Source organism: Pongo pygmaeus, chromosome 16 (genome assembly GCF_028885625.2).
Source record: "Pongo pygmaeus isolate AG05252 chromosome 16, NHGRI_mPonPyg2-v2.0_pri, whole genome shotgun sequence".
Lineage (NCBI taxonomy): Eukaryota > Metazoa > Chordata > Mammalia > Primates > Hominidae > Pongo > Pongo pygmaeus.
This window is the reverse complement of record NC_072389.2, coordinates 24,396,412-24,422,989: the sequence shown is the minus strand read 5'-3', so window position 1 is coordinate 24,422,989 and position 26,578 is coordinate 24,396,412. Positions and strand designations below refer to the sequence as shown.

General features: G+C 35.9%; 1 protein-coding gene across 1 annotated transcript in view; it reads left to right on the top strand.

Annotated features, from left to right (window-relative positions):
* Positions 1-26,578, top strand: part of LOC129028679 (golgin subfamily A member 6-like protein 26) — a 112,268-nt gene that overhangs the window by 4,416 nt on the left and 81,274 nt on the right. Inside the window, exons 3-5 of the mRNA XM_063653218.1 lie at positions 1,182-1,312; positions 9,240-10,276; positions 20,482-20,620. The gene's annotated coding sequence lies outside the window, so the exon portion shown is untranslated. The remainder of the gene's footprint in view (positions 1-1,181; positions 1,313-9,239; positions 10,277-20,481; positions 20,621-26,578) is intronic.

Sequence of the window (26,578 nt, the reverse complement as noted above, 5' to 3'; positions counted from 1 at the left end):
ATGGTCTTAATGACTTAAAAATATTGTGATCTAAAAAGTTTACCAAGGTGTCAACTGTGTTAAGAACTTGAAATGCACCACTATTTCTTCATTACACTTTTGTTTATTCTTTGGAAAATACGACTTAAATAGCACACAGTTTATTTGTTACCATAAAAATTCTGACTAAATTTAAAGTTATATATGTGTATATAGCTACATATAACTATATATAGTTATGAGTATTAATACTAATATTGTATCTTTGAAATTTCATGATTCTACCCTATTTATGCAAATGAAAAAGGTTGGTAAATATTTTGCTAATTATTACTTGAACTGATTTTCTGTGTCAGTTTTTGTTCATGTTTATTTCAGATAACAGAGGGGTCTCTATATTTCAATATGCAAAGTTTTACCACCAAACTATTTCTGTACCTTTTAGGTGTCATTTTGTTTTCATCACCAATGTTATCAAATTATTTAACAATCTTATTGCTTCTAAATAATTTCTATTTGTAAGCCTACCTGTACACTATAATTAAATGTTAACTAATGTTTCTTATAGAAGAAGTCATCTATACTACATAATTTTCACTCTTAAGAAACTGATTTCAGTAGAATGGCTTAAAAATCCCATTAGGAAGTTGATGGAATATCATTTTGGAAGACATGCTTTAAATAATTTGATATATTGGTTTCTTTTCTTTTCTTTTTTTTTTTTTTTTTGAGATGGCATCTCGCTTTGTCACCCAGGCTGGAGTGCATTGGCACCATCTCGGCTCACTGCAAGCTCTGCCTCCCAGATTCACGCCATTCTCCTGCCTCAGCCTCCTGAGTAGCTGGGACTACAGGCGCCCGCTGTCATGCCCGGCCAATTTTTTGCATTTTTAGTAGAGGTGGGGTTTCACCATGTTAGCCAGGACGGTCTTGATCTCCTGACCTCGTGATTCACCCACCTCGGCCTCCCAAAGTGCTGGGATTACAGGTGTGAGCCACCGCACCCGGCCAATGTTTTGGTTTCTTTATGAAAATTTTACTGGATCTGTAACAGATATGATCGATGTATTTTATTTTTAAGTTGTCAAACATTCAGTTCATGATGTGTGTTTAACTTTTCGGGGAGGGACATTTGCAGAGACTGACTAATGGTATGGCATTCTGAAAAGCGGTTACAGATTAAAAATTTTTTAATTCTGCAGATGATAGTGTTGAACAAAGTGGAACAAAGAAAGAAGATCTGGATGACAGAAAAAAGATGAAGAAGAAACTCCTACACCTGTATATAGCGCCAAGTGAATTCTGGACAGCTGGGTATGGGGCAAGCAACCAGGTAATCTTCTGAGTTTTGGCACTTTGGAAAGCTTGATCTGACACTCCTTTTCTAAATAACTTGGATGGATTATTAGTAATTTTTTGGTAACAATTTTTTTTTTTTTTTTTGAGATGAATTCTCACTGTGTTGCCCAGGCTGGAGTGCAGTGGCGGGATCTCGGCTCACTGCAAGCTTTGCCTCCTGGGTTCACACCATTCTCCTGCCTCAGGCTCAGCCTCCCGAGTAGCTGAGACTACAGGCACCTGCCACCATGCCTGGGTAATTTTTTGTAGTTTTAGTAGAGACGGGGTTTCACTGTGTTAGCCAGGATGGTCTCGATCTCCTGACCTTGTGATCTGCCTGCCTCGGCCTCCCAAAGTGCTGGGATTACAGGCGTGAGCCACCGCACCTGGCCTGTTAACAATTTTTAAAAATGTAATTTAAAAAATTTAAATATTGTGGTAAAATACACATACCATAAAACTTAACCATTTTAACCATTTTTATGTGTACGGTTCATTGGCATTAAGTATATTCACATTGTTGCCCAGCCATCACCACCATCCATCTCTAGAACTTTTGCATTTTCTCTGACTGAAACTCTGTATCCATGAGACACTAACTCCTTGCTGCCCCCAAGCAACCACCATTCTACTTTTGTCTCAGAATTTGACTACTCAAGGTGTCTCCTTATAAGGGGAATCATACAGTATTTGTCCTTTTGTGACTGGGTTATTGAACTTCTTAGGTCTGTGGGGTTCATCCGCATGTGTCAAAATTTTCTTCCTTTTAAAGGCTCAATACTAGTCCATTATATATGTAAGCCACATTTTATCCCTTCATCAGTGGGCACTCAGGTTGCTTTCATCTCTTGACTTGTGTGAGTAATGCTGCTATGAACATTGGTTTACAAGTGTCTTGAGTCTCTGCTTTTAATTCTTTGTGTCTATACCTAGGAGTGGAATTGGTCAATAGATTTTTTTGTTTTTGTTTGTTTTTTTGAGACCGAATCTGGTTCCATCTCCCAGGCTGGAGTGTAGTGGCGCAGTCTCGGCTCACTGCAAGCTCTGCTTCCTGGGTTCACGCCATTCTCCTGCCTCAGCCTCCCAAGTAGCTGGGACTACAGGCGCCCGCCACCACACCTGGCTAATTTTTTTGTATTTTTAGTAGAGACGGGGTTTCACCATGTTAGCCAGGATGGTCTCGATCTGACCTCGTGATCCACCTGCCTCGGCCTCCCAAAGTGCTGGGATTACAGGCGCCTGGCCAATAATGTGGTAGTTTTATGTTTAACTTATTATTTATTGTTATTTTTGAGATTGGGTCTCACTTTGTCGCCCAGGCTGGAATGCAGTGATGTAATCATAGCTCACTGCAGCCTTGGACTCCTGAGCTGAAGTGATCTTTTTGCCTCAGCCTCCCAAGTAGCTGTGACTACAGGTGAACAACACCACGCTTGACTAATTAGAGACAGACTCTCACTGTGTTGCCCAGGCTAGTCTTACACTCCTGGCTTCAAGTGATCTTCCTGCCTCAGACTCCTGAGTTACTGAGATTACAGGTGTGAACCACTGCACCTGGCAGTAGATGTAACTTTTTGAGGAACCAGTAAACTGTTTTCCACAGTGGCTACACTGTTTTACATTCTTGCAGCCGTATACCAAGGTTCCAGTTTCTCCACACCCTCACCAACACTTTTTCTTTTTTTATCCTTTTCTGATGATAGCCATCCTTTTTTGTGTGAGTAGGTACAGCATCTCGTTGTTGTGATTTGCATTTCCCTGATGATTAGTCATGCTGAGCATCTTTTTACATGCTTATTCACCATTTGTATACATTTACTGGAGAAATGTCTGTTCAAATCCTTTGCACATTTTTTTTTTTTTTTTTGGAGACGGAGTTTGGCTCTTGTTGCCCAGGCTGGAGTGCAGTGGCACAATCTTGGCTCATTGCAACCTCCACCTCCTGGGTTCAAGTGATTCTCCTGCCTCGGCCTCCTGAGTAACTGGGATTACAGGTACCTGCCACCATTCCTGGCTAATTTTTTGTGTTTTTAGTAGAGACGAGGTTTCACTATGTTGGCCAGGCTGATCTTGAACTCCTGACCTCGGGTGATCCACCCACCAAGGCCTCCCAAAGTGCTGGTATTACAGGCATGAGCCACTGTGCCTGGCCCTTTTGCCCATTTTTTAATTGAGTTTTTTGTTTTGGGTTATAGGAGTTCTTTATCATGGATGGAGTTCACAATCTCTTCCCTTTCTCCAACCCGGTGAAACCCATATATTTATTCTTTGCTTACTTTATTTTGTGTAATTAAATTTTTTAAATGTGTGATGCATTTTTGTTCCAATTAAAAATATACCTGGATTCTTATAAAAATGTATAGATGATAAAGATTTCACGTGACTGCCCACCCCAATTTCAGTTTTCCTCTAAGAGTTAGCCACTATTATCCCTTCAGCGTGGATATTCAGACTTTCTTTTCCTTGAATGGACATACCTGTGTAAATGTACATATATAAAAATAATTTGTGATGCCAGGCATGGTAGCTCACGCCTGTAATCCCAGCACTTTGGGATGCTGAGGTGAGAGAATTGCTTGAGGCCAGCAGTTTGAAGCTGCAGTGAACTATGATTGTGCCACTACACCCAACCTGGGTGACAGGGTGAGACCCTGTCTCTTAGAAAAAGTCCGTATGTGGGGTTAATAATAGTACCTACCTTGTAGGCTGTTATGGGATCAGCACAGTAGGCCAGGCAGAGTGCCTATGCAGTTATCTTGTGTGTAGTAAGTACCAGCATATACTACCTGTTATCCAGAAGTTTGCTGAAATGTGCCTTGTATTTTCTCTCTTTCCATTTTCATCAGTTTTACTAGAAGTTATCAGTTTAATTGAGTTTTTTCAAAGAGCCAGTTGTTGGTTTTATTGATTTTGTTTGTTTTGTTTTTCATTGATTTCTGTTTACTCTTTATTATTTCCTTTTTTCTGCTTCCTTTGGGTTCCATTTGCTCTTCTGTCTCTTCTAGTTTTTTTTTTTTTTTTTTTTTTTGAGACACAGAGTCTCGCTCTGACTCCCAGGCTGGAGTGCAGTGGCACCATCTCAGCTCACTGCAAGCTCTGCCTCCCAGATTCACGCCATTCTCCTTCCTCAGCCTCCCGAGTTGCTGGGACTACAGGCGCCCGTCACCACGCCCGGCTAATTTTTTGTATTTTTAGTAGAGGCGGGGTTTCACCATGTTAGCCAGCATGGTCTCGATCTCGCGACCTCATGATCTGCCTGCCTTGGCCTCCCAAAGCGCTAGGATTACAGGTGTGAGTCACCACACCCATCCCTCTTCTAGTTTTTTAAGGTAAAGGCTTAGATCATTGACTTTAGATTTTTTGTCTTTTCTAACAGGTGTTCAAAACTATAATATTAATCTTCTTTATAAGGCTATGGCATAGACTTCAATTTCATAAAAAAAAGAAAGCAAAATCTGGAAAATGTTATTTTACAGAAATGAGATGCCAATTACTTAAAACAAGCTTATTTATATTTTTGCACTAAATATTTTTTCAAAATAATCCATTTCAAGATTATTACCAGTATGTTCAATTTAAATATTTTATGAAGAATAAAAGGAAATAGGAGGTAGGAAGAGAGCATAAAAGTTGATTCACTTTTAGCTTTACTTTTATTTCTTTCCTTCCCAAAACTATAGAATCAAGGGTATTCTAACTTCCTCAAATCCTTGAAAAGGCACATTTATTTTATTTTGTTTTTAGGAGGGGGAGATTTTTCCTAATCTGGCAATTTTTAATAAAATAAGCACCAAACTGCAGACTGGTTATTGATTTGGTTTGATTAATGTATCTTCCCCTTTGTAACTTCTCCTTGCTTTTAATTTTATGGCAAACATTAGCTAATGATACAACAAGTGACTCCTATTTAACATTTCAAATCTCAGAATTCACAGGCAAGGGAAGGAAAGTGAATGCCATGCTGAGTAAGCCAGAGCAGGTTAAATAATTTTCCATGGATATGATAAAGAAAAAGCTTTTCTTTATTCTTAGCTGATTCTTAATCCCTTAGAGCAGAGATAATATTATGTGAATAGCACCAGGAAATGGAATGAAGTGTAATGACTGGAGTCTCAGCAGAATTGTGTGAAATAAACCATATGACCAGAGGCCTTGAAAATCAAAGTGAATATGTCATGGCTGTCTGGTATCTGATCACTGGTGAATGTGTCTCTTCTTTACATTCGTGTTTTATTATTATTATTATCATAATCATCATTCATCTGTTATTGTAATTTCTCAGTTGAAGAAAATTAATGTCAGAAATAGAATGCTTTACTTAATTTGTACCCAAGCCAGTGCTAGTCAATACTCATAGAATTCCCAGTGCGCTGTCAATGCACTTCAACCCTTCCTTGTTGAGTCTTTAGTTGACTCCACTGAAGCAAATCCAACTTCTGCTCTCAGTCCTTGTACACGTATGTGAAGAATGCTAAATTTAAACTATTTCTGCTCAATTTTGTGCTGTCAGCTCTTTACACACCAGGCAGAATGCGATCACCTGAATTTGCTTTATATCTTATTTTAAGACCATTTAATTGGAATGATTTTGTGCCATTGTTTCAGTGCAGTATTAAAGTGACATCTTAGAGGTGAAAAACAAATACATTATTTGACTCCACCATTCAATCTCTCTAAAACCACCTTCTTTGCTTTGTCTGCCTTATTTGATTTATATATGAGACATAAGTGTCAATAACTTGTTTTTGATGGGTGCAATACTGCCAGGAAAATGGATATTGTTGAACATTAGGCTATAAAGAGGGGTATGAAGTATAATTCAGATGGGCTTCATGACACTTGTCCCTCATATGACACACATTCTTTTCATTTCCAATTTCATTGGAACAAGCAAAAAGAATGGTTTCCAATCTGTCCCACCTCATAAAAATAGACCTGTGTTTAATTCTTTAGGACCTAAAATTATCCTTTGGATATTGTCAACCAACCATCCAAGGAAAATGTTCCTAGCCAAAGTAATAGAAATCTTCTAGGTATTGAGATGGTGAAAATATTATTGTTACCTTGCTTTTAATGATTGCACAAAATATTACAGAAACCCAAATGTGATGATAATAGTGAGATAGCAGGGTACTTCTGTCCCCTTTTTATTAAATTGTGCCATTTTCTCAGTAGCATACTGTGGTTTGCAAATGTAATACTTTTCTAATAGAGATCTGATCACCGACTCTGATTTTTTAAAAATATAGTTAGGAATTGTGTTTGTCAAAGCCCAGGCCGGGTGCTGTGGCTCAAGCCTGTAATCCCAGCACTTGGGGAGGCCGAGGCAGGTGGATCACGAGGTCAGGAGATCGAGACCATCCTGGCTAATCTGGTGAAACCTCGTCTCTACTAAAAATACAAAAAAATTAGCCAGGCGTGGTGGCGGGCGCCTGTAGTCCCAGCTACTCGGGAGGCTGAGGCAGGAGAATGGTGTGAACCTGGGAGGTGGAGCTTGCAGTGAGCCAAGATCGCACCACTGCACTCCAGCCTGGGCGACAGAGCAAGACTCTGTCTCAAAAAAAAAAAGGAAAAGCCCAAAGCCTCATTTAGTTGTAACCAAAGACAAAGATCTTACATGAAAGATGCTACTTTTCTTTCTTATTATAGTTGATGATGGAGGATAGGGGTTCCAATTAAACTTCTATTCTGGTTTCCATGATTAGCAAGTTGGATTACAAATGCTACATGTCCAAAGCACAGAGCCTGATAGAATGTTGGCTGCCTGAATTTCAGATGTCCAGATATTTTTGAGGAGAACCTATTGAGTATGTCACATCAAGCTTGTTACGTATAAACTAAATTTCCTCACAGAAATCAGTCTATGTTGTTAAATAGTTGGCATTGAGTCAAGAATTATTTTTAGTTCCAATTTACTAGGAAAAAAAAAGAATATGTAGTCCATTTCTTCAAAAGGAGTATTAAAGAAATAGAAGAATGTATAATTTCTCTGTCCTAGGCTTTGGAAAAAAGCCTACATCATATCATGTCTCTTCTACAAATACTAGTTAATAAATGCATAATTCCAAATTTGGCAAAAATAAAAAATACCCTAATAAAAAATACATTATTTTAAGCATACTCAGAAAAGTTAATTATTTTATATTTATATTAACACTTTTACATTTTTCTCCTTCAGTACATGAGTGACTTCTGGGAAGCTATGTAGCCTAGATAAGGGTATGTAGTCTACGTAGGTGACCCTATCTGAACAAAGATCCCTAGTTATAGTGGAGTTATTGGACTGAAAACCAATCCTTAGCAACTTTAGGAAGATTGTCAATTAATGACTAATGTCAGTTAAGCTACGGTGATTGTTGATTTTTTAAAAATATTGTACTTTAATTAGAAGAAATTAATTGAATTACATTTTTCTCTTTTTAAGCTCTTCAATCATCAACAAGAGAAACAGGGAACCTACACTAACATTTACATAAATTTTGTTCTTGCATAACCACACTAGCTGCTGAGAACAAAAAGATACTAGCATAGGGTATTTCCTAATAAGTATTTGGGTTGCTTCGCTCCATCAAAAGATTTTAAAAAACACAGGCTAGTGAAAATAATGAATTGTAACAGCTAGAAGGTGAATTTTCCCTAAAGGAAGATAAGGTAAAGTAGGGGACAAAGTATATTGGGAAAGCAGAAGCTCTGACAACAAGAACATCATTTGTAAAACTCCTTCCTGCTTCAGTGAAACTTTGGTCTTAATAACTTTCCATGGTGATCTCCCCTTCAACCACCAAATTGTTCCTCTTCCAATGGCAACTTTACTGATGTAAAGGTCTAAACATACATAGTTTCTTTAATCTATATCCCCAGAGATTCCTTGAGCAAGTGGATAACACCACAGTAAGAAATCTATAGTTTCTCCCTTTGTCTTAGTAGATTGCTTTAGACGCATTTATAATATTTGGTAATTTCGGTAATGTTTTTTTCTTTTTTTACCAACTACCTTTTGTTTACCTACCTTTCTTTTTCACCATCACCTATAGGACAGTAAAAAATTAGTAATATAGAATAATGTTATTTAGTACTAGAAATAAGAGCTTTGGGATTGAAAATGATATTCTCATTAATGGTGAGATTTTGTTGGTAGATTTCTGTCTCTCTGGCAGTTTTGTAGTTTTGAGTTGCATTCCTTTGGGTTCCCTCACCATATATGCCATCTATATAGTTTAAAATTTTGCCAAAGTATTTATAAGCTTCAAATTTTTTTGCAAGTCTAGTAATAGATTGTCGTAGTCCCCAAGGCACATTTAAAATTGAAAATGGAACTTTTCTCCAAATATTTTTGTACTTACATAGGAAATCCAGAGTGGTTGCATAAGGGTCTTTAAATTTCAGCTTGAATTTGCTGTCACCCTCAAATAAATACCTTAGATAAATGGTTCTTGACCTACTTGTGCTTTTTAGCACTCAAAGCATGATTGTGTATTTAAAAGTGAAAATATTTCATTGTCCGGTTTCTCATGTTGAAAGGGCAGCTAGATAACCATCCTTTACGATTCAAGGATTTGAACAATCACTATTAGATGGAAAAAGTACGACATGTTATACAAAAATACATATATAAATAGCTACAAGACCTTTAATATCAGTAATTATGGCAGCATTGGAAGAGTTGGCTGTCAATAACATTTATATACTAAATACATTAACAGACATTTCTGAAACTTTGACATGGGTTTCCTATGAGCGCTGAGACTCTCAAAGGCCAAATTAGGTTTTACAAAATTATGTCTCTCTCTTTCATTGCCCAATTAACTACTTTGTAAACAGTGACATTTATTATCTATAAATAGATATTTTAAAGGTCAAAGAGAGAGAGAAACAGAGATAACTCTATTTTCTTTCTCTTTCTTTTCTCTTACTTTTTTCAGCAACCACTTTTCAAAAAGAAGAAAGATGAGAGCAAGATTAAGAGAAGGACGAGGAGGAGAAAGAAGGAAGCATGTTTATTTTCTGCAATCTATAAAAGCACACAGTTCATCCAGAAATTGCAGAATTGCAGAGGATTAGATAGACATCATTCTGAAAGTCTTCCTTATAGGTGTATTTTATTCAGTGTTTGGGTCTAGTTATTAAAAGGGACTTTATTTCCACCCCACCTTCTTCTAGAGAGTATTTCAGGATTCAACTAAGGGGTGGGGCAAAGGGAAGTGAACACATGCTTTTATGAGCTTTCTAAAACATCTGCTAGATATACAGTGATCCATTTGCACTTAATGTGAAATACTGGCCTTAATTCACAATTGGGATGAGGAGAGAGAAGAAAAGCACAATTGAGGTAGTCACCTATTATTTATCATGCTATCAAGCCCTGTAATTAAATAAAATCATGGAGACTGAAGATAGAGAAATAATACACTTCTAGTAAACAAGTACAGTGTGACACAGAAAGAGGGGACAAACTATAGTTGTTCTGAGTTAGAACATGAGTCCAAAATGTTGAGTTTTGTGTACTAGATGTAATAATTATTTAAGAATTGAAAGAAAACTCATTTATTTTGTACAAAGCTAGTGGTTTAATACACACCAGAGTATCATGGTGATTTCTGGGTGAAATCCTCCTCTTACAGAAAAATATCTACCAAATTAGATAACCTTTTGCTTTTAGATGGCTTTGACTGTTACAAAGCTCTGTTTTTAATTTCTTTGAGACAGGGCCTCACTCTGTCACCCAAGCTGAAGTGCAGTGGCACAATCATGGCTCACTACAGCCTCACCCTCCCGGGCTCAAATGATTGAGTAGGTAGAAACACAGGCATGTGGTACTACGCCTGGTTAATTTTTAAATTTTTTTTTTTTTTTTTTTTTTTTGTAGCGATGGAGTCTTACTACCTTGCAAAGGCTGGTCTCAAACTCCTGGACTCAAGTGGTCCCTCTGCCTTGCCCAGCGCAAAGCTCATTTTTAATGGTGAGATAAACTTTTACCTTGCTATAATTACATGACAATCCTCTTAAGTTGCGCCTGAGGATCTAGGATGCAGGTGCCACTGGGGATAATTTGTAATACGTCACTTTGCTAAAAAGGTGGAAATACATTTGTATCTTCTGCTAATATATAGGCTGCTTCAGGGTTCTACTTTCAGGTGTTTTTGAGATTGTTGATATTAAGCGTCATGGCTATTTAGTTGCTATAAAACTAAGAACACCATTTAACTGGTTTGTGATATAGGTAAACACATATTTGAGGAAAAGTTTAAGATCTTTTGTATTTTAATAAAATAAAATCAGCTTTGTCTGAAGATTCATTTGTCATACTAATGTATGCAAATAAAATCAGAGTTTCAGTAGCCACTGTGCCTCTAACGGTTATATTCTTTTAATTAGAATCAAGCAATTAATTCTAAAAATGTCTCTATATTTTTCTGAAAGCATTGCCCTTCTTTACCAAAAGCTTTATATGTGTTCCCATTTTATGTTTTAACATGTGAAATAATTAAAACGCATGCTTTGCTTCTTATTGGAATTAATTGACCCTCTTTTAGCATAGGTGGATTTAATGTGGCTCTTTGGAATCGTGTGGCGTGTGGCTTTCTAATTCATATGCGCTTGTTGATATGTCATGTTAGAAGACATTGAGTTTTTGTTATATGTTGACACCTTAAATCCCACACTGCTGATTTACATAACTATGAAATTAGCAACAGCCAACGTCCCTTCTAGCATTAACTTATATTTTTGAAATAGTTAATAAAGATAATAAAAATTTCAAAATGTTACCCAAAATTTTAGTTCTCCTACATTAATAAGTAGAATTAAGCTAAAATTCAATTTCAAATCAACACAACACTGAATGCCTTCTGTTTGTATTTTTTTCTTATTTAATTGAAAATACTCAAAGTGTGGTTTAAAATGACTGCTTTAACATGTTGGGTTACTTAATGCTATTACTTCACTCCTTCCTTTTGTCTTTCATGCTCGAAACAGTATTAGAAACATTACTCATAAGTGATTTTAATCATTGCTTTAGTCCTTCAGTTTTGTATTCAGTCAATAAACAGTTATTGAGTACCTACGACGTGCTGAGCACTGGAAGAATACTCCCCTAAGAAGCTACCAACTCACTCTCCTATAGCATGTTTGAAATAGGAGCCAGGTTTCAGCTTTTGTCAAAGCCACTGCTTGCACCAAGTTAAGATTTGCTTTAGTGTAGTGCTTCTCAAATTTTAATGTGCCCAGGAATCATCAGGAGATTTAATTAATGTCAGATTTATATTCAGTGGGTCTGCAGTGGGACCTGAGATTTTGCATTTCTCATAAGCTCCGGGTTGATGCAGATGCTGTTGGCCTGGAGACCACAATTTGAGGAGCAGGGCTTTAAAGATGTGATTTCTTTGAATAGGTTTGTATGTCCACCCATACAATGGAGGCATTTGCTTTTGCGAATAAAGATTAATTTTTATAGAACCTACACACATTAGTTTCATAATTAAGAATTTATCTTCTTTGCTTTTATGGTATTTATCACATTATAATATCATTAATTGCATGCGTCTCCTTTGCTATATTTAACTTTCTTGAAAACTGGCACTAAATTCTATTTACTTTTTGTTTCTATCGTCTATCATAGTGTTTACTGATCAATAAATCATTGCTGAATATATGCAGAAATTGTTAACACTGTTGATTCTTACATTTAGTTCCCATTTTCCTACTTGCTAAGGGTTAGAAAGAGTCTTTTGCTGACATGTTGCTCTTAGGTTCATTTTTCTACTTTGGTCTAAATTCAGCTCACCTTTCCAAGGAGTGAAATGTTCAAAGTTGAGCAAAATCAGTGTCAGTTATAATGCGAGGTAAAGAGATTGGCAAGATTTTGAAAAAGGGGCAAAGGGAAACATAAAGTCTTGTGTCCCAGGAAAGATAACCTTGGAAATGGAGGAATTGTTAAAATTTCCAAGTGTCTGGAGGGAAGTGACTGAAATCAGACTGAAGTGAGTGGAAGTTGGGCCAAGTGTGGTGTGTACTAGATGTATTAGAGAGCAGTGTCCAGAGTCTTCTTGGAAAATCAGACAATGGAGAGATCATAAACCATGCTGAAGGAGGTGACCTCCACCTTATTTTCCAGTCCCTGAATTACAGTGTTGCCAGTGATATGGTGGTCAGCATGGTGTGAGCTATAAAAACCATGGAAATAGAGGTATAGGTTTCTACAAGACCCCTGAATTTTCAGAGCTCCAGACACATCCTCTCACCACCCCACCAATAGCCCTCTTAACTTTCTTATTAGAATTTATAACAGTAGTCCAGGAATAATTTCAGCTTCTTAGTAAGAATGGTGGTAATAGTGATAAATGTTTCTGCACTATTTCAGTGAATAGATAGAATTATTGTAATGTGGTAAAAGGTGTGTGTGTATGTGTGTGTGTGTATGCGTGTGTAAGTATTTAGGAGCCAGAAATAAATGTATTGTTTGTAAGGCACAGAATGAATTAATTTAAGAAAAATATCAACTTGTCAGAATTATGGCTTTGCTCTTATAGTCGTTTTTTTCTCTTGAAAATGTCATAACAATGTTAGTAATTATACTTACTTAGATCTTATTAGGTACAAGTGTTTTTTCTTAGGGCATTACATATATTAACACATTTTATCCCTTTGTCAGAAATACTATTATCACCATTTTATAGATAAGGTAACAAAGGCACAGCTTGTTTGAGTAATTTTCTTAAGGTACCATAACATTAAGTGGTGGAGCTGGGTTTTAAAACAAGGCAGCTTTGGTTCTAGGGTCCGTGCTTTTAATTACTACACACCACTACCTACCACATTAATGATTGTTTCTCATGAACTTCAAGAGGGAGAAATATACAACTAAAGTTGACTTATATAAACAGAATTGAGAAGATAATTTTATTGTTAACAAGTAGGAGCTGAAAAGTTCAGGCTCACAGAATTAGGATTTATACCTCTAGAAGACATTCCAAGTGGTAATACATTCCATTTTTGTGTGTGTATCTAACAGTATATCCTGTATGTCAATTGAAAAACGGTTTGTTAAGAAAAGCCACAGCAATGTGTATCTATATTTATATAGGACATTCCATGAAGATTCTCTTAACATTCTTAAAGACAATATGAAAAAATGAGTAGCCTGTCTTTTCCATAACTAATTGAACAGATATCTGAAGAGTATTTAGTAATAGATGGATGTAAACTTGATGAAGATCTCTAAAATTTGGACCCCCCACTTGGCTTTCTTTTGTTCAGCAGTTCGATCCATGGTTAGAATGGTGAAAGAAGAAATGCTTAGCACTTTTGCAGGTAATGCAAAGCCGGAAAGGGTGGCTATTAGTTTAGATGATAGCTGCATGCCTAAAAAAAAAAAGTCTTTGTAGATTGGAACTATGGGCTGAAACTAATAAAATGAAATTTTACTGGGCTATTGTAAATTCTTGTTTATTGCACATTTACAGGATAGGAAAATCTATGGCAAAATTCCTGTGGTTTTATTTGACTCCCTGCTCAATATGAGTCAATATGGTGTTAACAGATGCTTAAAAAGTTAATGCATTCTTAAACTGCATTAATAGAGGCACAGAGTCAAGTTCAACGACGGCAATAGTTTCACTATAATCTGAACTGCTCCGACCGTGTCTTGAATATTACATTCGTTTCTGTAGGCTACATTTTAAGAGTTGCTGAAAAGGTGGGTTACACCTAGAGGGTGACTGGAATGTTGAAAAGATTGGAAACCACGGTGTTTAAGAAATTGGGCACATCTAACCTGGAGAAGAAAATAATAAGATCTTATAAAAGTTCACATTTTAAAATGCTTTCTCTTTCTTGAAGAGAGAGGATAATTTGGTATAATTCTAGAGAAGTAGATCCAATAGGTTAGAAGTTAAAGTATTAGGTATATTTTAAGTTATGGACTGAGAAAAAGTAGAAAAAGACTATTTGAAATGGTACATGGGGTAATGCAGAGTAAGTGGCCATTTCTACTTTTTGTTATAATATAGTTTATTTTAAATAGTAGTTTGTATGAAGAGCATAATAGTGCTGAACTTAAGGCTGCCAGACAATTTATAGAGCACTGACAGAAAGTAAAAGTTATCTTCCCCCTTACAATCTTTGTTCCATCAGTCACCAGATTGCTGACATAAGCACTGTTAACATCTTTTATGAATTTTCCTAGAAATTGTCTGTAAATATATGAGATGGCAAAGACACATGAACAAACAAATGTATATACATATGTAAGTGTGCAAGTCATTTTTAACACTAAAGGGATACTGTACATGGTTTTCTGGTACCTGCATTTTGAACATACCTTTTCATATCAATGAAATGAAATCAGTCTTACTCATAAATTGTTTAGGATTTCTCTACTACCTAGAACCACATTAATATACATTTAAGTGTTTTTATTTTACATCAGTTATTATAAGCTTGACTATAGTAACCATTCTTGTATGTCTATCATTTATTTACTTAGGCCTAATTACTAGAAGTAATGCTTCTAGGTATAAATGTTTTAAGAATTTTGATGATATATTTTATAAAGTTAATATCAAGAAAGATTATAGATTGAGACTTCTCCCAATGATGTATAAATAATTCCAACACCTCTACCTGACCAACACTGAGTTTTATCATTACTTTCAGTGATTTCTAATCTGATAGGTAAAATACAATTTTCTGTTTTGATTTCTATAAGTGGCAAATTTAAACTTAATTTTGTTTATTTAGTATTTGTGTTAGTTCTTTCATGAATTCCTGTTCATGTTCTTTGTTTATTTTTTAATGGATTGTCCTGTGTTCCAAAACATTCAATGTATTTTTTCATTAAGAATTCTAAAATTTTTCTAAGTGATATATAATTTTTCTCTTCTAATATTTGACTTTTAATTCATATACAGTTGTTGTACTAGTGGTCCCCACTATCTATTTTATATAGGTTTTGATTACCAGCAAAATGAGAGGAAAAGACAAAAATAGTATTCAATTAAGGAAGCCAACTGATTAAGAAAGTACAAAGTTCTTTCTCATTTGTCAATAATAGCCACACTTTTTTGGGTATCGAAATATATTTAAAAAGGAAACATTACATCTCATAAAAATAATTTCAATTTTAAATAAATCTGTGAAAAGGAAACAACAAAATTCCTTGAAAATTATTCTAGATACAAAGAGGAGCTTCATTGCCCAGCGCGGTGGTTCACGCCTGTAATTCCAGCACTTTGGGAGGCTGAGGCAGGTGGATCATGAGGTCAGCAGTTTGAGACCAGCCTGACCAACATGGTGAAAGGCTGACTTTACTAGAAATACAAAAATTAGCTGGGCGTGGTGGCGCATGCCTGTAATCCCAGCTCCTAGCGGGGCTGAGGCAGGATAATTGCTTGAACTCGGGAGGCAGAGGTTGCAGTGAGCCAAGATCATGCCACTGCACTCCAGCCTGGGCGGCAAAGTGAGACTTCATCTAAAAACAAAAACCAAAAACCAAAAAACAAAAGAGCTTTATTAAAATAAATCTGTAAGTTGTTTTAAAACACAAAAACAGTTACGACTACCATGTTCATTAAACATTATTTTGAGATTTAATCTAAAATCATGGCTTTGACCAGGTATCAAATAAAAACCAAAAGTGTGTGAGTTTATTATTATTTTTTTCTTTCCAGCTTTTATTTTAGGTTCAGAGAGTATACGGGCAGGTTTGTTACATGGGTAAATTGCACGTCGCTGGGGTTTGATGCACAAATTATTTCATCACTAGGGTAGTGAGCTAATTTACATTCCCACTAGCAGTGTGTAAGTGTCCCTTTTCTCTGTAACCTCACTGGCATCTGTTATTTTTTGACTTTTTAATATTAGACATTCTGACTTCTGTGAGATGGTCTCATTGTGGTTTTGATTTCATTTCTCTAATGATTATTGATATGGAGCATTTTTTCCATATGCTTGTTGGACACGTTTATGTCTTTTTTGAGAAGACACATGAGCATGTGTCCATTGCTCATTTTTCAGTGAGGTTGTTGTTTGTTTTTGCTTGTTAATTTGTTTAAGTTCCTTACAGATTCTGGATATTAGACCTTTATTGGATGCATAGTTGACAAAAATTTTCTCCCATTCTGTAAGTTGTCTGTTTACTCTGTTGATAGTTTCCTTTGCTGTGCAGAAGTTCTTTAGTTTAACAAGGTCCCACTTGTCAATTTTTGCTTTTGTTGCAATTGCTTTTGAGGACTTAGTCATAAATTATATCCCAAGGCCAGTGTTCAAAATGGTGTTTCCTATTTTATTGTATGGTTTTTGTATCTCAATTTTATTCAGCTCAATGCTCGTTTTGGTTGTTTCTTTTCTTTTGCTAGATTTGGAGTTAGTTTACTCTTGTTTTTATGAAGACGTATATGCACACAAACTAGAAAACATAGAAGAAATGGGTTTTCTTCTGGAAAGATACTATGTCCTAAGATTCAACCCGGAAGGAAAGAAGCCCTGAAGAGACCAATAACAAGTTCCAAAATTAAATCAGTAATTAAAAGCCTACCACCAAAAAAAGCTCACAATCTTCAAACATTCTTATAGTTTGAGGTCTTTCAGGTAAATCTTTGATCACTGGAGTTAATTTTTGTACATGGTTAAAAATAGGGGTCCAGTTTTGTTCTTCTGCACATGACTAGCCAGCTACCTCAGCACCATTTATTGAGTGGGGAGTCCTTTCCCCATTGCTTATTTTTGTCAACTTCGTTGAAGATAAGATGGCTGCAGGTGTGTGGCTTTATTTTGGTAGCACGATGTCTCCAGCAAACTTTTGCTTAGGATTGCCTTAGGTATTCAGGCATTTTTTAGTTCTATATGAATTTTAGAATTATTTTTTCTAATTCTGTGAAAAAATGTTATTGATAATTTGATAGAAATTGCATTGAATCTGTAAATTGCTTTAGGTAGTATGGCCATTTAAAACATATTGATTTATTTCTATCCATGAGCATGGAATGTTTTCCAGTTTCTTTATGTTGCCTCTTATTTCTTTCAGCAGTTTTATAATTCTAATTGTAGAGATTTTTCACCTCCATAGTTAGCTGTATTCCCAGGTATTTTATTCTTTTTGTGGCTATTGTGAATAGGATTGCACTCTTGATTTGCTCTCAGCTTGAACATTATTGGTGTATGGAAATGCTACTGATTTTTATACATCAATTAGTATGCTGAAATTTGGCTGAAGATGTTTATCAGATCTAGGAGACTTTGGGGAGACTATGGGGTTTCCTAGGTATAAAATCGTATCATCTGTGAAGAGAGATAGTTTGACTTTCAATCTTCTATTTGAATGCCTTTTACTTCTTTCTCCTGCCTGATTGCTGTAGCTAGGACTTCCAGAACTACGCTGAATGGGAGTGGTGAAAATGGGCATCTTTATGTTGTTTTAGTTTTCTAGGGGAATGCTTCAAGCTTTTGCCCAATCTAGACGATGTTGGCTGTGGGTTTATCATAGGTGTCTCTTATTATTTGGAGGTGTATATCCCTTCAATACCTGGTTTGTTGGAAGTTTTTAACATGAAGAGGTGTTGAATTTTATTGAAAGACTTTTCCACATCTATTGAGATAATCATGTGGTTTTTGTTTTTAGTTCGCTTATGTGAGGAATCACATTTATTGATTTGTGTATGTTAAACCAATCTTCCATCCCAGGAATAAAAACTACTTTATCATGATGAACTCGCTTTTTCATGTGCTGCTGGATTTGGTTTGCTAGTATTTTGTTGAAGATTTTTGCATGTATATTCATCAGGAATATTGGCCTAAAGTTTTCTTTTTTACTGTGTCTCTGCTAGATTTTGATATCAGAATGATGCTGTTCTCATAGAATGAGCTAGGCAGGAGTCCTTCCTCCTTGATTTATTGAAATATTTTCAGTAGGATTAGTACCAGCTCTTCTTTATTTGTTTGTAGAATTTGGCTGTGAATCTGTCTGGTCCAGAGCTTTTTTTGGTGATAGGCTTTTAACTACTGATTTGATATTGGACCTTGTTATTGGTCTCTTCAGGGTTTCTTTCCTCCCTGTTTGAATCTTAGGACACAGCCTGTGTCCAGAAGAAAACCCATTTCTTCTGTGTTTTCTAGTTTGTGTGCATATATGTGTTCATAAAAACAAGAGTAAACCAACTCCAAATTTAGCAAAAGAAACAACCAAAACTGTCTTTGAACAGAATAAAATTGAGATACAAAAACCCATACAATTAAAAGTCAATGAAACCAAAAGTCTGTTCTTTGAAAGAAGAGATAAAATTGATAGACCACTAGCTGGACTAATAAAGAACAAAAGAGAAGACCCAAATAAACATAATCAAAAATGACAAAGGAGATATTACTACTGACGCCACAGTTGATTTTTATTGTTTGTTTAAAATGTACGCTAGTAATTTTTCATTAATGGTGTGTGTGTGTGTGTGTGTGTTTTAGCGTAAGTATGTAAATTTCCATTTTTTGACCAGTTTTTTATGTACCTTTTCAGTTAATACTTGTTGGGTTTTAGAACATCAAGGCACCCTGTAAATGTCAGCCTTTGTGTGCTGCCTGATAGCTAATTTATGTACCTGACATTTCTGGTGGACTGTGGCCAAAGAATGAGTAAACTATCATTAAAAAGTACACGAAATGTAAACATATGGAGTACAGTGCGAATTTAATCTCTCCTTTCATTGCGTTTAGGACAAAAGGAAATGTCTGTCAAGTATCAGGCTATAAACACTACATAGAAAAGTCTAGCAAATACTGAAATTGATTTCTGGGTGTAGGGTTCGGAGTTTGGATAGAGAGTGTTAAAACTTTCACAGAGAAATATAAAGAATAAAACCAAACATATTTTCACTGTAAGTGTTTATTCAGAAACTCAAATTTGGACATTACCAATTGCTCATTTTCTCTTTTTGTGAGCTCCTGCTATGGATCTAGTCCCAAAGTAATGTTGCCTAACTTTTCAGATAGTGCAAAACTACTTTCTACCTTCACTAACAATAATTAAATAAAAATTTAAAATGCAAGGAAGCAACATTCTTCAGTTATCAGCTTGGAAATTTTCAAAACATCTCATGACACCAGGTTCTGGTAGGTTATAGGGCAGCTAGAACTTTGAACAAGTTAATACAACTATAAATTGATACAACCATTTTGAAGAGGCATCTAGAAAAAATTATCAAAATAAGAATTTATATATTTTCTCCTGATATATGAACTTATTGTCATATGAGAGAAGGCATATTTATTTATAGGTACATTAGTAAGTGTATCAACTATTTTATTCAAAGTCCCTGTAAAAATTATATGAACAACAGAGGGATTCCCTTTTATAAATTATAAAAAAGTGAGAAAAATCCATGAAAAATGTTTAGAACAGGCAAAAAATTATTTCTGTTAGATTTCCATAAACTACTAGCAGAATTATTTCATATTCCAAAAGATGTAATACATTTCACAATCTTCAAACCTTTCTTCCCAGTGCTTTACCAATTACACAGAGCACAAAAAAGACTGTGTGCTCAAGATCTTGGGTCTCTTATTCTTTACACCCATAGAGTTGAATTTCCTTTCCCATCTGGTCAAACACACAAAGGAGGTGGCCATAGTCTCTACAAGAGCCTTGTCTCATCTCCCTCTTCCTTGTGGACCTCCTTGTACCCAAACTACTTCCATTCACCTCTAATAATTGTGTTTAGATAGCATTCCCCTTGGAAGGGAAAACATAAGTTGCTCACATTAGGGCACATCCTTCCAAAAAAAAAGAGGGAGATGTGGAAATTGTAGAGTTTCTATGATGTCATAAAGCTGCTTAGAGTCTTCATAAGGGAGAAAAGCTCTCTAGCATGGTTGACAAACGCAACTGAGAATTTGAGTAAATTAGGATAATGCGTGAATTGGCAAAATTGTTCTGATTGTGTGTAATGAAGGAGAAGCTTAGGGTACAAGTTTTATTGGATTAACTGGAAACAGCTTCTACACTCTAGATATTTATAGTAAAATCTTGTTTATAGACCAGAAAGGGGCATACGCAGGATGTGGGCATCTGGCCAGCTGCCCCTATTGCTCCAGAGGCACTATTGTGGGACTGTTAGAAGGGGATGACTTCTGCCTGACCTTTCTTATTTTCCAAAAAAGGCTACCTCTGTTTTCTGCTGTCAGGTTAACAGATTGAGAAAGCAAACCCTCTGTCTATGACTGAAGAAAGAAAGAAGAAGTTACTGAAGTTACAGAAGAAGTTACTGAAAGAAGGTTGACTGAAGAAATAATGGGATAGACCAACACAGAGATGGCCCAGGATGTAAGCGGAAGAGGGGCTTCTCCCTAGTTCAAACACTGTTTGATATTAGAATCTCACACTGTTGCAGTTAGTGATGGCATTCACATTGGATATAATATTTCTTTCTTTCTTTCTTTCTTTCTTTATTTCTTTATAGACAAGGTCTCACTGTGTTGCTGTGTTGCAGAGGCTGGAATGCAGTAGTGTGATTATGACTTACTATAAATTTAAACTCCTGGGCCCCAGTGATCGATCCTCCTGCCTCAGCCTCCTGTGTAGATAACCAGAACTATAGGTGCACACCTCCACACCAAGTTAATTTTTGCTAGAGATGTGATCTCGCTATGCTGCCCAGACTAGTCTTGAGCCCCAGGCCTCAAGTGACTCTCTCAACTTGGCCTCCCAAAACTCTGGGAATACAGGCATGAGCCACCATGCCTGCATTGGATCGAATCTGTAAATACCAGTTTTTAGCTTTAAGGCATTCACTAATTTTTACTTTGCTGAGTTGATAGTATTGAATATAATTGTAGGAACTTATTAGGAAAAACAATAATACATTATTCTAATTTAGAAAGTTAGATGTTTGTTGAATATAAACTGATTTAGGATATTCTTAAATCAATTATGGAATTATCAGGCTAACATTGCAAGTTTGTTGCTTAGTTTATATTGGGTTGAATTTTCTAGTATTCCAGAAGTGGTTCCCCCCAGCCCCAAATAAAAATATCAGACTCCAAATCTTATCTTTTTTTCTTAAACATTGATATTATTTAATCAAAAAGGCTAGCGTTCTTCAAATAGATACAGATATGGATTATATATAGATATATGTACAGATACAGAAATAGATATTCATATAGATTTGGATGTAGGTATAGATATATGTGTGTGTGCATGTTTGTGTGTACAGTCAATCCTCATTATTTGAGATTCCCCCTACTAGCTAAAATGTATTTGTAACCCCAGAATCCATACCTATGTGTTTTTGTGTTCATGTGTGCACATTTTATGCAGAGCGGTAAAGTAGTTGAGTCACCCGAAGCACACTTTCCCAGTGGAGGTAGGACCCTCAGCCTTCTTGTCCCAGCTTTCATACTGTAAACAAGTGTCCTTTTCATGGTCAGTCTATCTCGTGCAGCATTTTTCACATTTTTGTGCTTTTTGTTAGTGATTTTGTTGTTTAAAATTTCACTCAATTACAGTGCTAAAGAGCTCTCCATTTTTCCCAAGTGCAAGAAGGCTGTGAATTGCTTTATGGAAAAAAATACAAGTATTAGGTATGTTTTGTTTAGGCATAAGTTATAGTGCCATTGGCTTGACAAAGATTCTCTATGACCAAACTTTAGTCAGGCGAATACGAGCCTTCATTCTGATTAGACCTCAATGTTGGCCCCGTCTCATCTTTGGCCTGCCCAGTCCAGTCTTAGCAAATAATTCTGCTAAGTCAGTTTAGGGAGAATTTCTCCACCCTTATATCTATCTGATCAGGTTCCTGTCTCTCACCTGTAACAAAGAAGTCCTTGGCCTGTCTTTAACTAGAATCTTGTTAGGCCAACTTAGCAAAAAATCCTCCTGTTCTCTTAGTTTCCTCTTAGCAATTTTTCATTCAGTGAACCTCTTCCCCTCCTCCTTGCCGATAAATCACCACTTGTCCTTGCTATATTTGGCATTGAGCCTGCTCTCTCTTCCCTATTGCAATGCCCCTTCTGCGATATCTTGAATAAAGTCTTCCTTACCATTTTAACAAGTTTCAGAATAATATTTTTTAACATGGCTATGAGTTCGATGTTACTATATTAATAACATATATTAAGTACAATGTATTTAAACAGAAACACATAAAACAAGATTATGTATTAATCAGTTGACAAAAATGTTTTGACCAGAGGTAAGCAGGAACTTAACCCTGTATTTCCCACAGGAGCAATGATGCAGTATCCAATGTTTGTTAATTCAGAGTGCATTGTGACTTTATAGAACAGAACTGCTGCAAATAACAAGAATCTACCATACATATTACACATGCCATACGTATACACGAGATCAAAATGAATACTTTTTTTACAGCTGTCGCATGTCTTTTTAAAGCTGCTTAGAGAAAGGGAGGGATAATTTTGAGAAGTTAAAATAAAAACCTCTTTTTGTCAATGTCCTGTCTCTGTCCAATAACTTGCATGCCAAAATATTGGAAATATTTTTCTATCTCAATCTGAGGCAAAAGGGAGACAGAGAGCAAGAGAGAGCTAGAAAGAGAAAGAGATTAAACACTTGACAAGTTGAGAATAGTGTCTCACGTGCCTATGACACAAACCATCTCTGTGGTTTGCCTTGCAGAACACAGGAAGAAAATATGACAAATATAAAATAAGTAGAACACCCCTGAAAAGCAAAGGGAAGCTTGGCAGAGGGAGGAGACAAGGAATGGGCCCTCTGAAGCAACGAAGATCTGTCTTCCAGTGATACTTAAAACAGCTGAACTATTCTTCTGTTTTACATTCTGCTTTGACAGCAAGCCTGCTCTGCAGAGAAAGAGAGAGAGAGATCATTTCTTAATGCCGAATACAGCAGAACAGTAGTTAAAATGATAAATTTATTGGGGGGGGGCAGATTTTTGAGGAGTAATGAAAAAAAGGCAAGTCACATTTCTGCATTTGGTTTTCATTTACGTCTATTTTGCTGCTTTAAGTAAATTGAGTGATTTGTTTGGACGGAGAAAGTATTTTAAAAAGACTTTGTTCAGACTCATAGTAAATAATTGTGACTTCCAATTTTCAATTCTAAATCTTATAAAATGTAGCTCCACCAAGTTCGTTTAACATCATACCAACGCATAAAAATAAAGCTTGTAAAAATACAATATAGGCATTGGCTCTGAGTTAGCAGTTGCTAATTAAACATATTTTCGCTTCCTGGTTCTGGTGATCCAACAGACCAAATGTGGTAGACAAACTTTGTTCCACAGCTTTGAAGTCTTCTCTCTAGTTTCCCCCAACTTAGAAAAAATATACTATTTATAAAAGTGCATGAATTGTAATTTAAGTTAAAAAAAAGCCTTGAAATTTTTATCAAAAGTGTTCAAATTACTCTCTCCCCAGGTCAGTTAATGAGTTGTCAGGAGCTGGCCCCTTACTGTAGTGCACCTCCTGCAGACTAAGACAGTTAACTATGTTTTCATCAAAGGAAATGCTCATTAGTAGAGCTTTCAGAAACTGATTTGATTATAGTTTCACTTGCTAAAGTGAAATATTCTGAGCTCATTAGGATGATTATGATTCAAGGTCATTGTTTGAAGCCAGTCCTGTCAATATAAGAGAAATGGGCTCTCATCTTTTTCCCTTCTTTACGTCTGTGCTTTTTAAACTCTTCTGTGTAAAAGTTCCACAGCCATAATTAATTTTTAGTTCTTCTGTTACAAAGCTGCTTAAAAGAAAAGAACAAAGATTTTGGCTACCAAAAAGGCCTTGAAGAACTATTAAGGGGTGGAGGAGGCTATCTTGTTTTAGAAAAATCAGAGAAAAACCTTGAAAAGTTCAGCTTTTGATATCCAGCTATTTTCTCCTTGACCTTTCCAAAGTTTCAAAATGGTACTTTGTACATAATTTTGCATGTACCCTTTCATCTCAAAAGTATAAAACTAACTGAAAACCACCCAAGAACTACCAGTGGCTTAATTAAACATCTCCTCTTTTATGGCACAAGATGGAGTTAACACCTTTTAAAGTTCTTTCTTTTTTTTCTTTTCTAAATCCAGCACTTAAATCTCTGAGTGTTAAAGAGCCAGTTAGACATTAAGGGAGGTGAAGTTAACTTCTATTAGCCAGTCATTCTAACATGAGTTTGCCCCTTAAACTTCCTTGGTCAAATATTACCTTTTCCTTTAACACTAAGGAGAGGTTACAATGAAAGTAGAGCTTGTTTTTTGGGTTTTTTTAAACCTCCTGTATGTTATATTTTGGAAAAATGTTTTAATCTTTCAGACATTTGGCTCTTCAATACCTTTTACTAGGATTCAAGGCTACACTGAACTTGAGAGTAGATGACATTTAAAAAGTTACAATCGATTTGATCTTTTTACATAATTCATTATTTTTAAAATTGTTTTTCTCACTTTTGTGGACAACTGATGATTCAAACTAATCTCTGGTTTTCAATAATGCACTTTCACAATTATTTCTAAACAAATGATTTTAGCTTTTAAGATATTGTTTAATAACCAGAAATGTTAGTATCCAAACGTGCAATACTGTGAAACTGAATCAAAGGTTGCTCAATATATAATTATTTAAGAACAGACATGAACCTTGAAGCAATTATTTGTTTATTGTCACATGTACCTAAGGGCCTCTTCTACCATGAAATTTAGAATATAATTATGAAAATAAGTTTATGTCCGTGGTATGCTTTCCCGAAAGTCTCTTATATACCAAATTAAACTATGCATATTTAAAAAAAAAAACTAAAGCACACAATATGTAGTGACTAATAGAAATAATAGGGGAAATGTACTTCAGTAGCAATATAGTGCCAGAGTGTATGGTTGCAACTGCAGAAGATAGCTTGAGTGTATTAAGCTCCTTCAAAATGTGATGAGAGAATGATGTATTAGGAGGATCCCAGAGGCATCTACAGTGAATTAGCAGAGTATCAATTTCAAATTTCTTTCCCAAATTGCTTTGAAGACTATTCTTGTATTAAAGAAAAAAAATCATGGCATTTGTTAAGACAATAAGAAAGATTTTATTCAAAGGGTGGTATTACAATAGGCATAGGGATCACTGAAAGGGGATTTTTCAGTAAGAGAAAGAGATTGTTTTAGGTCTAACATTTAAGTCTTTAATCCATCTTGAATTAAGTTTTGTATAAGGTGTAAGGAAGGGATCCAGTTTCAGCTTTCTACATATGGCTAGCCAGTTTTCCCAGCATCATTTATTAAATAGGGAATCCTTTCCCCATTTCTTGTTTTTTTCAGGTTTGTCAAAGATCAGATGGTTGTAGATGTGTAGTATTATTTCTGAGGGCTCTATTCTGTTCCACTGGTCTGTATCTCTGTTTTGGTACCAGTACCATGCGGTTTTGGTTACTGTAGCCTTGTAGTATAGTTTAAAGTCAGGTAGCATGATGCCTCCAGCTTTGTTCTTTTGGCTTAGGATTGTCTTGGCAATGCGGGCTCTTTTTTGGCCATAGGCATGGGCAAGGACTTCATGTCTAAAACACCAAAAGCAATGGCAACAAAAGCCAAAATTGACAAATGGGATCCAATTAAAGAGCTTCTGCACAGCAAAAGAAACTACCATTAGAGTGAACAGGCAACCTACAGAATGGGAGAAAATTTTTACAATCTACTCATCTGACAAAGGGCTAATATCCAGAATCTCCAAAGAACTTAAACAAATTTACAAGAAAAAAATCAAAAACCCCATCAGAAAGTGGACAAAGGATATGAACAGACACTTCTCAAAAGAAGACATTTATGCAGCCAAAAGACACATGAAAAAATGCTCATCATCACTGGCCATCAGAGAAATGCAAATCAAAACCGCAATGAGATACCATCTCACACCAGTTAGAATGGCAATCATTAAAAAGTCAGGAAACAAGAGGTGCTGGAGAGGATGTGGAGAAATAGGAACACTTTTACACTGTTGGTGGGACTGTGAACTAGTTCAACCATTGTGGAAGACAGTGTGGTGATTCCTCAAGGATCTAGAACTAGAAATACCATTTGACCCAGCAGTCCCATTACTGGGCATATACTCAAAGGATTATAAATCATGCTGCTCTAAAGACACATGCACACGTATGTTTATTGCGGCACTATTCACAATAGCAAAGACTTGGAACCAACCCAAATGTCCATCATGATAGACTGGATTAAGAAAATGTGGCACATATACACCATGGAATACTATGCAGCCATAAAAAATGATGAGTTCGTGTCCTTGGTATGAACATGGATGAAGATGGAAACCATCATTC